This window comes from Convolutriloba macropyga, unplaced genomic scaffold (genome assembly GCF_964194025.1).
Source record: "Convolutriloba macropyga unplaced genomic scaffold, txConMacr16.3 SCAFFOLD_5546, whole genome shotgun sequence".
NCBI classification, from domain to species: domain Eukaryota; kingdom Metazoa; phylum Xenacoelomorpha; order Acoela; family Convolutidae; genus Convolutriloba; species Convolutriloba macropyga.
Window position 1 is genome coordinate 2,501 of NW_027452508.1, and position 13,041 is coordinate 15,541.

General features: G+C 43.2%; 1 non-coding gene and 1 pseudogene across 1 annotated transcript in view; both read right to left on the bottom strand.

The window, feature by feature from the left end:
* Positions 1-1,601, bottom strand: part of LOC142357541 (large subunit ribosomal RNA) — a 3,522-nt gene extending 1,921 nt beyond the window's left edge. The window contains exon 1 of the ribosomal RNA XR_012761623.1: positions 1-1,601. This exon is cut by the window's left edge and continues 1,921 nt beyond it. This is a non-coding gene — a ribosomal RNA (large subunit ribosomal RNA).
* A 1,682-nt stretch (positions 1,602-3,283) lies between these two features.
* LOC142357540 (5.8S ribosomal RNA) lies at positions 3,284-3,435 on the bottom strand (annotated as a pseudogene).
* Positions 3,436-13,041: the final 9,606 nt, after the last annotated feature.

Consider the following 13,041-nt stretch of genomic DNA (forward strand, 5'->3'; position numbering starts at 1 on the left):
AAACGCTGTTCACATGAAAGCCTTTCCCGCTTCAGTCCTCAAAGTTCTCATTTGAGTACTTGCTACTTCCACCAAGATCTGCTCCATTGATCGCTTCGCGCATACACTTGCGTGCATACTTTAGCGCAATCAATGTGTCCTCCTACACATGAATATCATTTTTGAGCTGGTGAGGCTCTTTTTCTCTAATCTAACTTGCGTTAGATATTGATATTCATGGTTGGGTATAGGCCACGAGCTCTAGTGCCATCCATTTTCAGGGCTGATTGATTCGGCAGGTGAGTTGTTACACACTCCTTAGCGGATTTCAACTTCCATGACCACCGTCCTGCTGTCAGTATCAATCAACACCTTTTGTGGTGACTCATGAGCAAGTAGTTAGGCGCCTTAACCCAACTTTTGGTTCATCCCACATCGCCGGTTCTGCTTACCAAAAGCGGCCCACAAAAAGCTTGCATTCATAGTCCAAGTGCAATTAAGTCACAAGGACATCTCACCGATTTATAGTTTGAGAATAGGTGAAGGAAAAATTTTCCCCCATTCCTCTAATCATTCGCTTTAACCGATGAAATTGCTTTGCGAAGATTTTTCAATCTTGCTCAAGCTTTTGCTATCCTGAGGGAAACTTCGGAGGAAACCAGCTACTAGATGGTTCGATTAGTCTTTCGCCCCTATGCTCAGGTCAGACGATCGATTTGCACGTCAGAACCGCTTCGGGCTTCCACCATGGTTTCCCGTGGCTTCGCCCTGCCCAAGCATAGATCACCATCTTTCGGGTCGTGTGCTACTTGCTCTGGATCAGTCATGCAATAAGAGCAAAACCGTCCGTGGTTGCGGGACACCGAATCGGCGCCCTCACCACACAAAGTAGTGCAATTCATAAAAATTACACTGTTCACTTTCATTTCGCGTGTGCGCTTTCAATGAGCGACAACACTTGCAAGCAACTCACACTCCTTGGTCCGTGTTTCAAGACGGGCTGTAGAGAGCATTGAATAGGAAGTTGAGGTCAGACAGGCAATCAAGATCAATTTATCTCATTTTGTTTAGAATCAACAAGAAGAATTCCGAGGAAAACTTCTGCTCGATTCATTAACAAGATTTGCCAAAAGACGACAACTACACTACTCGGTAGCCGAGAATATAATATCAAGGCATTGAGTATGGTAACGCTCACTCCAGTTCCCCTTCAACAGTTTCACGTACTTTTCACTCTCTCTTCAGAGTGCTTTTCAACTTTCCCTCACGGTACTTGTTTACTATCGGTCTCGCTTTATAATTAGCTTTTGGAGAGACATATCTCCAGCTTCGAGTTGCACTTTCAAACAACTCTACTCATAGGAATGAGCCATTATGACTGGTATCGAAAATGACCTTTACAGGATTTTCACCTTCTTTGATGCTACTTTCCAGTAGACATCAGGACAAATTCACCAGTCTAGCATCAAACCATACCGGACACCGAGAAATGTTGCCATTTCTCTTCCCGATGAGCTTTTCCCTGTTCATTCGCCATTACTAAGGGATTCTCAGTTGATTTCTTTTCCTCCCCTTACTGATATGCTTAAGTTAAGGGGGTTCTCTCGCCCAATTCAGGTTATGTAGTTGATTGTCTCTTAATTGGTTCACTGACCAATATGAGACAGAAACCGATTCAGCAGTTTTGTTCGCTACTACTATCAAACACAGGTCGAAGTTTCCATTCAGTCATTAATTCCAACTTTCAAATGTTGTTGTTTCAGCTTTCGCTTACTAGAAGCAACATAATACTCGCTGCAATACAGACCTCGGGAAACCCTCACCGTGAATAAGGTTCACTCACATATTTCACTACATTTTGCGTGGGATTGGAGATGAGGCTACTCGTTCTTGCTCAGTACTAGGCTGAAAATTAACGAAACTTCGTTACAAACGTTCACATGTTGATGTTTCCGCTTTCGCGTACTCGAAACAACATAATACTAGTCTTTGTAATTTAGTTTCATAATTTCAACTGTTCTCATGCAGAATTTTTGCTCATTCTTATCCCAAATTTTGACCTGGCTACTAGTTACACTCCTTGTACTTATTGCAAAATGACCACAAATTTCAACAGCTTTCACATGTTGCTGTTTCGGCTTTCGCTTACTACAGTCAACATAATACTCGTTGCAAAATAAGTGCTCGGCATCTGCAATTTTCCAAAGACGAAGTTTCGCCAGTTCAATTTTCGCTCGCCAATTATGGCTACTAATTCACACGGTACTGAGCTCAACAACATTAAATTTGTTCAGCAAGACTTTCACATGTTGATGTTTTGGCTTTCGCCTACTAGAAGCAACATAATACTCGTCTTGTTAGCTCATTCAATGAGAATAGCTTTTCCCGTTGAGAATTTTTGCCTTCAATTGGCGTTGTAGTGAGTTTGGCTACTCAGATCACCAAATACTTGTGACAATTCGAACCAGAAATGTTTTCAATTTTCACATGCTGATGTTTCGGATTCAACCTACTAGAAGCAGCATAATACTTGTATTCAACAATTTCTGTATCAAATCCCAGTTTTCTCTGGTGCATCTTTGCCAAACTATTCCAAACTGCCTGAGTCTGAATACCAATTACAGGTACTAGTAAATGCACGTTACTAAGGACTATATAGTTCTAGGTTACTGTACACAACGACGTTCACATGTTGATGTTTCAGCTGCCGCTTACTAGAAACAACATAATACTTATCGTGCATACCTTTCCATAACTTGTCCTTTTCAGATGCATTAGTTTCCCTTTGTCTTGGCTTCTACAGTCAGACTGGCTACTAGTAACAGCACAGTACTAATCACATATCGTTCTACAGTTTGCAGACAACTTTCACATGTTGATGTTTCAGCTTTCGCCTACTAGAAACAACATAATACTCGCTGTATACATTTGTAGTTCTCTATGTAACTTTCATGTGAAGAAGTTTCGCCAGTCTTTTTGACTGTCTCAAATCTGAGTCATGCTTAGGCTACTAGTTGCTTCATAGTACTTATCGCCTCGAGATCATTGAACAAAACTTGATTTTCACATGTTGCTGTTTCAGCTTCCGCTTACTAGAAACAACATAATACTAGTCTCATTAAGTTCCGTCTCTTTGCAATTTTCTTATGAAGAAAATTCGCCATCACAATGACTCCAGCAGTTCTTGATCAAGGAATGCAATCATTGATCAGAATGCTATTATTTGAATCGGTTCTGCTTTAAGTGTTCCAATTTTATTGGAAGCACCAAAATAGAACATCAATGTGTTCAATCGAGAGTTATATAACCCTGAATCGGACGCAGTCAACAGCCGAAGCCGAGACCGCCTTTTGCGTTAGAGAGGTCGGTAAACAAATCTTGCGATTCATACCGAATTAACACATATAGCTGTGCTCCTCTTCGTAAAGCGAGCCAAGTGATCCCCTGTTGAAGGATGTATTTGGACCAATCTAGTAGCATTTGGTTTCCAACAAGCTCTCCCAAGTTAGCTTACTTATTGGGCTTTTCAACCAATTCGGTTGGCTACAAGCATCATCAAAGTACTAGCCACAGTTTGATCGCAAAATTCTACGACTTTCACATGTTGATGTTTCGGCTTGCGCTTAGCCTACTATAAGCAACATAATACTAGTCATATCATAGAGCGTGATCAGCTTGTGACGTTCTCATGATGAAGTTTCACCAACAGTGTCTCACTTCGAGCTTAAATCCAGCTACTAGTAACTACACAGTACTGACTGCAACGATAACTTTTATCTATACCTTTCACATGCTGCGCTTTCGGCCAGGGCCTACTAACGTCAACATAATACTCGATATAAACTTTTGTTCATGATGCAGCTTCCCCATGCAGAAGTTTCGCCTTCAAATGCTCTCTTGGCCATATGACGTAAGAAAAGGTTACTAGTAACATCACAGTACTAGCCACAGTTTGATTGCAAAATTCTACGACTTTCACATGTTGATGTTTCGGCTTGCGCTTAGCCTACTAGAAGCAACATAATACTAGTCATATCATAGAGCGTGATCAGCTTGTGACGTTCTCATGATGAAGTTTCACCAACAGTGTCTCATTTCGAGCTTAAATCCAGCTACTAGTAACTACACAGTACTGACTGCAACGCTAACTTTTATCTATACCTTTCACATGCTGCGCTTTCGGCCAGGGCCTACTAACGTCAACATAATACTCGATATAAACTTTTGTTCATGATGCAGCTTCCCCATGCAGAAGTTTCGCCTTCAAATGCTCTCTTGGCCATATGACGTAACACAAGGTTACTAGTAACATCACAGTACTAGCCACAATTTGATCGCAAAATTCTACGACTTTCACATGTTGATGTTTCGGCTTGCGCTTAGCCTACTATAAGCAACATAATACTAGTCATATCATAGAGCGTGATCAGCTTGTGACGTTCTCATGATGAAGTTTCACCAACAGTGTCTCACTTCGAGCTTAAATCCAGCTACTAGTAACTACACAGTACTGACTGCAACGATAACTTTTATCTATACCTTTCACATGCTGCGCTTTCGGCCAGGGCCTACTAACGTCAACATAATACTCGATATAAACTTTTGTTCATGATGCAGCTTCCCCATGCAGAAGTTTCGCCTTCAAATGCTCTCTTGGCCATATGACGTAAGAAAAGGTTACTAGTAACATCACAGTACTAGCCACAGTTTGATTGCAAAATTCTACGACTTTCACATGTTGATGTTTCGGCTTGCGCTTAGCCTACTAGAAGCAACATAATACTAGTCATATCATAGAGCGTGATCAGCTTGTGACGTTCTCATGATGAAGTTTCACCAACAGTGTCTCATTTCGAGCTTAAATCCAGCTACTAGTAACTACACAGTACTGACTGCAACGCTAACTTTTATCTATACCTTTCACATGCTGCGCTTTCGGCCAGGGCCTACTAACGTCAACATAATACTCGATATAAACTTTTGTTCATGATGCAGCTTCCCCATGCAGAAGTTTCGCCTTCAAATGCTCTCTTGGCCATATGACGTAACACAAGGTTACTAGTAACATCACAGTACTAGCCACAATTTGATCGCAAAATTCTACGACTTTCACATGTTGATGTTTCGGCTTGCGCTTAGCCTACTAGAAGCAACATAATACTAGTCATATCATGGAGCGTGATCAGCTTGTGACGTTCTCATGATGAAGTTTCACCAACAGTGTCTCATTTCGAGCTTAAATCCAGCTACTAGTAACTACACAGTACTGACTGCAACGATAACTTTTATCTATACCTTTCACATGCTGCGCTTTCGGCCAGGGCCTACTAATGTCAACATAATACTCGATATAAACTTTTGTTCATGATGCAGCTTCCCCATGCAGAAGTTTCGCCTTCAAATGCTCTCTTGGCCATATGACGTAACACAAGGTTACTAGTAACATCACAGTACTAGCCACAATTTGATCGCAAAATTCTACGACTTTCACATGTTGATGTTTCGGCTTGCGCTTAGCCTACTAGAAGCAACATAATACTAGTCATATCATAGAGCTTGATCAGCTTGTGACATTCTCATGATGAAGTTTCACCAACAGTGTCTCATTTTGAGCTTAAATCCAGCTACTAGTAACTACACAGTACTGACTGCAACAATAACTTTTATCTATACCTTTCACATGCTGCGTTTTCGGCCAAGGCCTACTAACGTCAACATAATACTCGATATAAAATTTTGATCATGATGCAGCTTTCCCATGCAGAAGTTTCGCCTTCAAATGCTCTCTTGGCCATATGACGGAACACCAGGTTACTAGTAACATCACAGTACTAGCCACAGTTTGATTGCAAAATTCTACGACTTTCACATGTTGATGTTTCGGCTTGCGCTTAGCCTACTAGAAGCAACATAATACTAGTCATATCATAGAGCGTGATCAGCTTGTGACGTTCTCATGATGAAGTTTCACCAATAGTGTTTCATTCGAATTGGTTCTGCTTTAAGCTCTCCAATTGTTTTGGATGAACCAGTTTTGCCCTTCGAAGCCACTTTTGTGAGCTTTTGTGGGTCTTTACCAAGAGGATATACCTCAAGGCCTCTTTCAATTCCTTTAAGTTCTTTCAACTCCTTTACAGTTTCTAGGTTCACATAGCTGCAAACCTTATTTCTAGTTTTAAGTCTGGCCAACTTGGGGAGAGTTGGTGCAGACCGTGACCAATTCTAGTAGGATGCCACAACAAGAATGTGATCAACTTAGCTTGTCGATGAACCTGCCCCACATTCAAACAACTCTATCGCCTTTTCCTCGTATAGTTATATGCGAGGGCCTCTCATAGAGAGCGCTGTTAGCAACCTTTTCCACATAGACGATAAAGTTGTGAGTGTTTTGCACATGGCTGTTGTCATCACCACGTGACGAGTCAACTCAGCTTGACTCTCTACACTCCGACAAGCTTTGCACATACGCCTTTAGTTCAGTATGTGTCTTTAATCTGACTCCGGTGCCTCAAGCCGGAAAAATTGTCAGATTATGATCATTATCGGTTAGTCATCCCGATGCAAGATCGTATCGTACTGTCTTTGTCTACCTCCAGATTCCGAAGAACAGGAGGAGACTCTCCCAGACCTACATATCTGGGAGAATGTTCAGAGGGCGAGAAGCTGTGGATTACTCTCCCCTAAGAACTGACTAAACTTTACCCTCGTCCAAGGTAAGTTTATTTTAGCTAGCCTTCTATGTAAAGGATCTGAGGCTAAGCTGTGTTTTTTTCGAGCCTTTGGCTCGGAGCAAGTTCAGTGGGCGCCCCGAGTAGCTCAACTCTTTCCCACTGAACAGCGCAACGCTCTGTCACTCGCTGGGATTTTTGCGTGTCGGTTCTAACCACGCGACTTGTGGACCTTTTTAGGCCTTTCTCATTCACAAGTCTATAGCTGGGCTTCTATAACCCAGCTTCTGAGATCTAGATAGCTGCAGTTCTGCTAGGCTGCTTTTGCTAACTAGTCTCCCTTTAAGCAGTCCCCTTGCCATGACTGCTGAACTATGTATCCACACAAGTAGTTTTTGAGCTCGATACATAATTCGAGATTGGTTGCCAAGCAATCTCTAGCGACAGAGCGTCATGCGCACTACAGACATGGCCTCTACCAGCAGCCATGCCCGAAGGAATCAATCACTGATCCTTCCGCAGGTTCCCCTACGGAAACCTTGTTACGACTTTTACTTCCTCTAGACAATTAAGCTCGATCCGCTTCATCCCGTTGCCGGAGACCGAAGTCCCAACAGTAGGAATTTGCAATTCTTGCTTAACTATCCAATCAGTAGTAGCGACGGGCGGTGTGTACAAAGGGCAGGGACGTAATCCCTATGAGTTGTTGACTCATAAGTACCAGGAATTCCTGGTTCACGTCTGCAAGTTACAACAGACGATCCCCTTGAAGCGCTGTACTTTTCTCTGATTGCCCAGTCCATTTCGGACCAAGGGCTGAGTACTCAATCTAAAAGTACACAGTGTAGCGCGCGTGCAGTCCAGAACATCTAAGGGCATCACAGACCTGTTATAGCCTCACTTCATCTGCGGTATTTAATTCCGCATAGTTCCTCTAAGAAGTGTTTGAATTCACATATAGTGAATTTCATTATTTAGATGGAGAAGATCTCGTTCGTTATCGGAATTAACCAGACAGATCACTCCACTAACTAAGAACGGCCATGCACCACCGCCCATATAATCATGAAAGATATTCAATCTGTCAATCCTTAAGATGTCTGGACCGGGTGAGTTTTCCCGTGTTGAGTCAAATTAAGCCGCAGGCTCCACTCCTGGTGGTGCCCTTCCGTCAATTCCTTTAAGTTTCGATTTTGCAACCATACTTCCCCCGGAACCAATAAACTTTGGTTTCCCGGTTAATCTCTTGCCAAGTCAAGATCGACTTTGACAAATTGTAGGTTGGTATAGTTTATGGTCAGAATTACGAGGGTATCTAATCCTCTTCAATACTCTGACTTTCGTTCTTGATTAATGAAAACATTCTTGGCAAATGCTTTCGCAGTAGTTTGTCTTGCCACGATCCAAGAATTTCACCTCTAACGTAGCAATACAAATGCCCCCGTCTGTTCCTTTCAATCATTACCGCACTCAGCCAACCGGCATCAATCGAGTAGCGGGTCATTCTCCATTATTCCATGCTTTATTATTCGATCCCAAAGGATGCTTTGAACACTCTAATTTTCTCAGGGTGAAAACACCGTTTCCACAGTTCGTCACATTTAAGTGCAAACTATTTCTTCGATGCGAAGGATGAGCGGAACGAGTCAACAGATTTAACTGAAGACCATGTTGCCGTTCTACTCAAACAGATCCAACTATGAGCTTTTTAAACGCAGCAACTATTGCATACGCTTGTAGAGGCTGGTATTACCGCGGCTGCTGGCACCAGACTTGCCCTCTACTCGTTCATCAATGGAGCTTTTAAGTCCATTCCATTCTGATTACAAACCATAAAGGTTCATATCATTATTTCTAGTCACTACCTCCTCGTGCGGAGAGTGGGTAATTTGCGTGCCTGCTGCCTTCCTTGGATGTGGTAGCCGTTTCTAAGGCTCCCTCTCCGGAATCGAACCCTGATTCCCCGTTACCCGTCACAACCATGGTAGTCCGTTACACTACCATCATAGGTTGATAGGTCAGAAATTCGGAAGTTCCGTCCCCAAGCCGAAGCTATCTGGGATCTTTCAGTTACTAGGACTCATCACGGGATGTGTCTGTACTTAGCAAATCACCCGGTGTAGTCTTGTAAAAGTCTCCGACAGTGTCGGACAATCAGCATGCATTAGCTGCAGGGTTACCGCAGTTATTCATTTAGCTTGCAAATCAACTAATAGATAGTAACTGATTTAATGAGCCATTCGCGGTTCCACTTTTTCAAGCTTCGCTTGCACATGCATGGCTTAGTCTTTCAGACAAGCATATGGCAACTGACAGGATCAATCAGTTTAATTGTACTTTGAACAATCTTTCGATTTGTTCGAATTTAGAAAGACATAGCCTTGCGGCCTCGTCAATCTGCTTTGAGCTTTTTAAATCACGAAGAGTTTCAATGCATGCTTTGGCATGGCTACTAGTTACTACACAGTACTCTACACACTTAGAGTTACCCACGATTACACATTTCACATGCTGATGTTTCGGCTCGCGCGTACTAGAAACAGCATAATACTATGTGTACTGGTAGATAGCGCTCTGTGAGCATTTCCCATGAGCAGGTTTTGCCCTCCAAATCTCTGTTCTACTGTTACCAATACCGGCTAACAACTGTATCATACTAGGGAGAATTGACTCATGATTTAAAAACCAGATGTTCACATGTCGATGTTTCGGCTCTCGCCTACTAGAAACAACATAATACTAGTCTGTTAAAAATCTCAATCACGCCACCTCTTCAGATACAGAAGTTTTACCTTTTATTGGTTAGAGAAACAGCTTTCCAGCTGTCGACATGGTTACTAGTAACAACACCGTACTCAACACAAAAACTTTTCAACTTCACAACTTTCACATGCTGATGTTTCTGCTTTCGCATACTAGAAACAGCATAATACTTATTGTTTTGTCAAGTAATTTGTGTGTCTTTCCCATGTGAAGTTTCACCGGTCAACAATGTTTCCCTGACCAATTACGGCTACTAGTAGCTGTATAATACTAGGGAAAATGATTGAGGATTTAATATCAGATTTTCACATGTTGATGTTTCGGCTTTCGCCTACTAGAAACAACATAATACTAGTCTGCTAAGAAATCTCGCTCAAATTGCCTTTTCACATACAGAAGTTTCACCTTCTATTGGTTAGAGAACAGTTCTCAGCTGTCGACATGGTTACTAGTAACAACATCGTACTCAACACAAAAATTCTTCAACTTCACAACTTTCACATGCTGATGTTTCTGCTTTCGCGTACTAGAAACAGCATAATACTTATTGCTTTGTCAAGAAGTGTGTGTGTCTTTCCCATGCGAAAGTTTCACCGGTCAGCAATAATTGCCGTGTCCAATTAAGGTTACTCATAGCTGTATAATACTAGGGAAAATGATTGAGGATTTAATATCAGATTTTCACATGTTGATGTTTCGGCTTTCGCCTACTAGAAACAACATAATACTAGTCTGCTAATAAATCTCGCTCAAATTGCCTTTTCACATACAGAAGTTTCACCTCTTCTTGGTCACTGTACAGATGATGCTGTCTGTTCTTTATTTGGTTCTGCTTATTATAAGGAGGGGCATCACTCCTTCCTCCTTGGTTTGCATGCATTAAGCCTGCTTTGTGAAAAGCGTATCTTTCTAGCTTTTCTTCGCCTTACTCGAGTAGGACGATACAATCCAGACATTAGTCAGTCTTGGTGTAAAGTCACTGAGTATTATTCGGTTCTGCTTTATTCAGCAATATGCTGTATAATTGTTGTAATTTGCGAACATATTTGTTCTCAGTTCCGAACTACTAGCGACGACAGATTACCAGCGGTCATGAGCCATCAAGGTAGTTCTTTGGTGCATCAAGTAGAGAGGTGCCATCAAACAACACTTCCCTAATAATGCTACACACATAGAATTTGCTACAGTGCAGCTTTTTACTTTGCAAAATTTGCGCACAAAATTTTGCATAGAATAAATGTTTTATCAAGATTTTTAGATCCCCTCCCTTGAGAGAACGTTACTCCTTTAAGTGAACACCCCGCGGCGTCCTGTTGTTATTGCTTATAACCATTTCGCAAGCCGGAGGCATAATGCACTACGCAAGCCGCTACTTTGGCACAGAGGCACCTAGTTTTACACCCGGGACTTCAGGTGGCCCAGTTTTACACCCAGTACAGCGGTGCCAGTTGGTAACCCGGTGGATCCTCGGAGACCAGACATGATCATAGATCAAACCCGATGTATGCTACTCCTGAACGTATAGTATCTCCACTGTGCAATGAAATTATCGTTCGTTTCGGGCCTTCCTATACGTTCAGCAGACAATCGCTAGGAATTCACCTCGTGACCCGTGGTGACCACACTGGATTTCAAGTTTATTGATTTGGACAGACCTGTCATTTATTTTGCTTTTCAGCTTCAGTTCTGCTCGATCTAGCTTGCCTAAGGCTTGATCTCGCTTTGCTCACCCCTGTAGGAGCCTCTACTAGTACCACTCGGAGTAATGGGGAATCCACCAGACCTAATCGATGAATGCCATCAAACAACAAACATCATACCCGGCTTCATCAGGCATATTTTATTACTTCCGAGAGGTACTTTAGTATCAGATCTTTCTCCATGCCTCTTATGAGGACCCGTCAGACCTTTCGGTTTATCGTTTAGCTTCAGTCCTGCTCGATCTAGCTTTCCCAAGGCTCGATCTAGCTCTATTCGCCCCACTAGAGGGCTCTCTAAGACCCCTCGGTCTTAGTGTTAGCTCCGGTACTGCTCGGTCGTGCTTGCTGAAGGCCCGACCCAGCTTTAGTTAGATTCTCGTACTTTCTCTTGGCCTCTCTAGGAGGACCAGACAGACCTCTCGGTCTATCGTTTAGCTTCAGTCCTGCTCGATCTAGCTTGCCCAAGGCTTGATCAAGCTCTATTCGCCCCGCTAGAGGGCTCTCTAAGACCCCTCGGTCTTAGTGTTATCTTCTGTAATGCCTAACCAAGCTTACTACAGGCCTTGGTCAGGTCTTTATCGGTCACCGATTAGTAACAGACCAATCATAGGGCCTTCCACCCTATCCGGGTTGAGGTCTTTAGTCCAGCCATATTTTGACAAGACACCTCTCCCTAATAATGCCCCACACATAGAATTACTGTCCATGCAGTATTTAACTTGTGTTTTTTTCTAAAATTTGATTTTCACTTTTTGGAGGTTCATTTGCTCCTCTGACACTCTTTCAGCTTCAATCTTACTCGATCTAGCTTTCCCAAGGCTCGATCTAGCTCTATTCGCCCCACTAGAGGGCTCTCTAAGACACTTCGGTCTTAGTGTTAGCTCCGGTCTTGCTCAATCGTGCTTGCTGAAGGCGCGATCAAGCTTTAGTTAGCTTCTCGTACTTCCTCTTGGCCTCTCTAGGAGGACCAGACAGACCTCTCGGTCTATCGTTTAGCTTCAGTCCTGCTCGATCTAGCTTTCCCAAGGCTCGATCTAGCTCTATTCGCCCTGCTAGAGGGCTCTCTAAGACCCCTCGGTCTTAGTGTTAGCTCCGGTACAGCTCGGTCGTGCTTGCTGAAGGCCCGATCAAGCTTTAGTTAGATTCTCGTACTTTCTCTTGGCCTCTATAGGAGGACCAGACAGACCTCTCGGTCTATCGTTTAGCTTCAGTCCTGCTTGATCTAGCTTTCCCAAGGCTCGATCTAGCTCTATTCGCCCTGCTAGAGGGCTCTCTAAGACCCCTCGGTCTTAGTGTTAGCTCCGGTACAGCTCGGTCGTGCTTGCTGAAGGCCCGATCAAGCTTTAGTTAGCTTCTCGTACTTTCTCTTGGCCTCTCTAGGAGGACCAGACAGACCTCTCGGTCTATCGTTTAGCTTCAGTCCTGCTCGATCTAGCTTTCCCAAGGCTCGATCTAGATCTATTCGCCCTGCTAGAGGGCTCTCTAAGACCCCTCGGTCTTAGTGTTAGCTCCGGTACAGCTCGGTCGTGCTTGCTGAAGGCCTGATCAAGCTTTAGTTAGCTTCTCGTACTTTCTCTTGGCCTCTCTAGGAGGACCAGACAGACCTTTCGGTCTCTTGCTTAGCTTCAGTCCTGCTCGATCTAGCTTTCCCCAAGGCTCGATCTAGCTCTATTCGCCCCGCTAGAGGGCTCTCTAAGACCCCTCGGTCTTAGTGTTAACTCCTGTAATGCCTAACCAAGCTTACTACAGGCCTTGGTCAGGTCTTTATCGGTCACCGATTAGTAACAGACCGATCATGGGGCCTTCCACCCTATCCGGGTTGAGGTCTTTAGTCCAGCCATATTTTGACAAGACACCTCCCCCTAATAATGCCCCACACATAGAAATACTGTCCATGCAGTATTTAACTTGTGTTTTTTCTAAAATTTGAT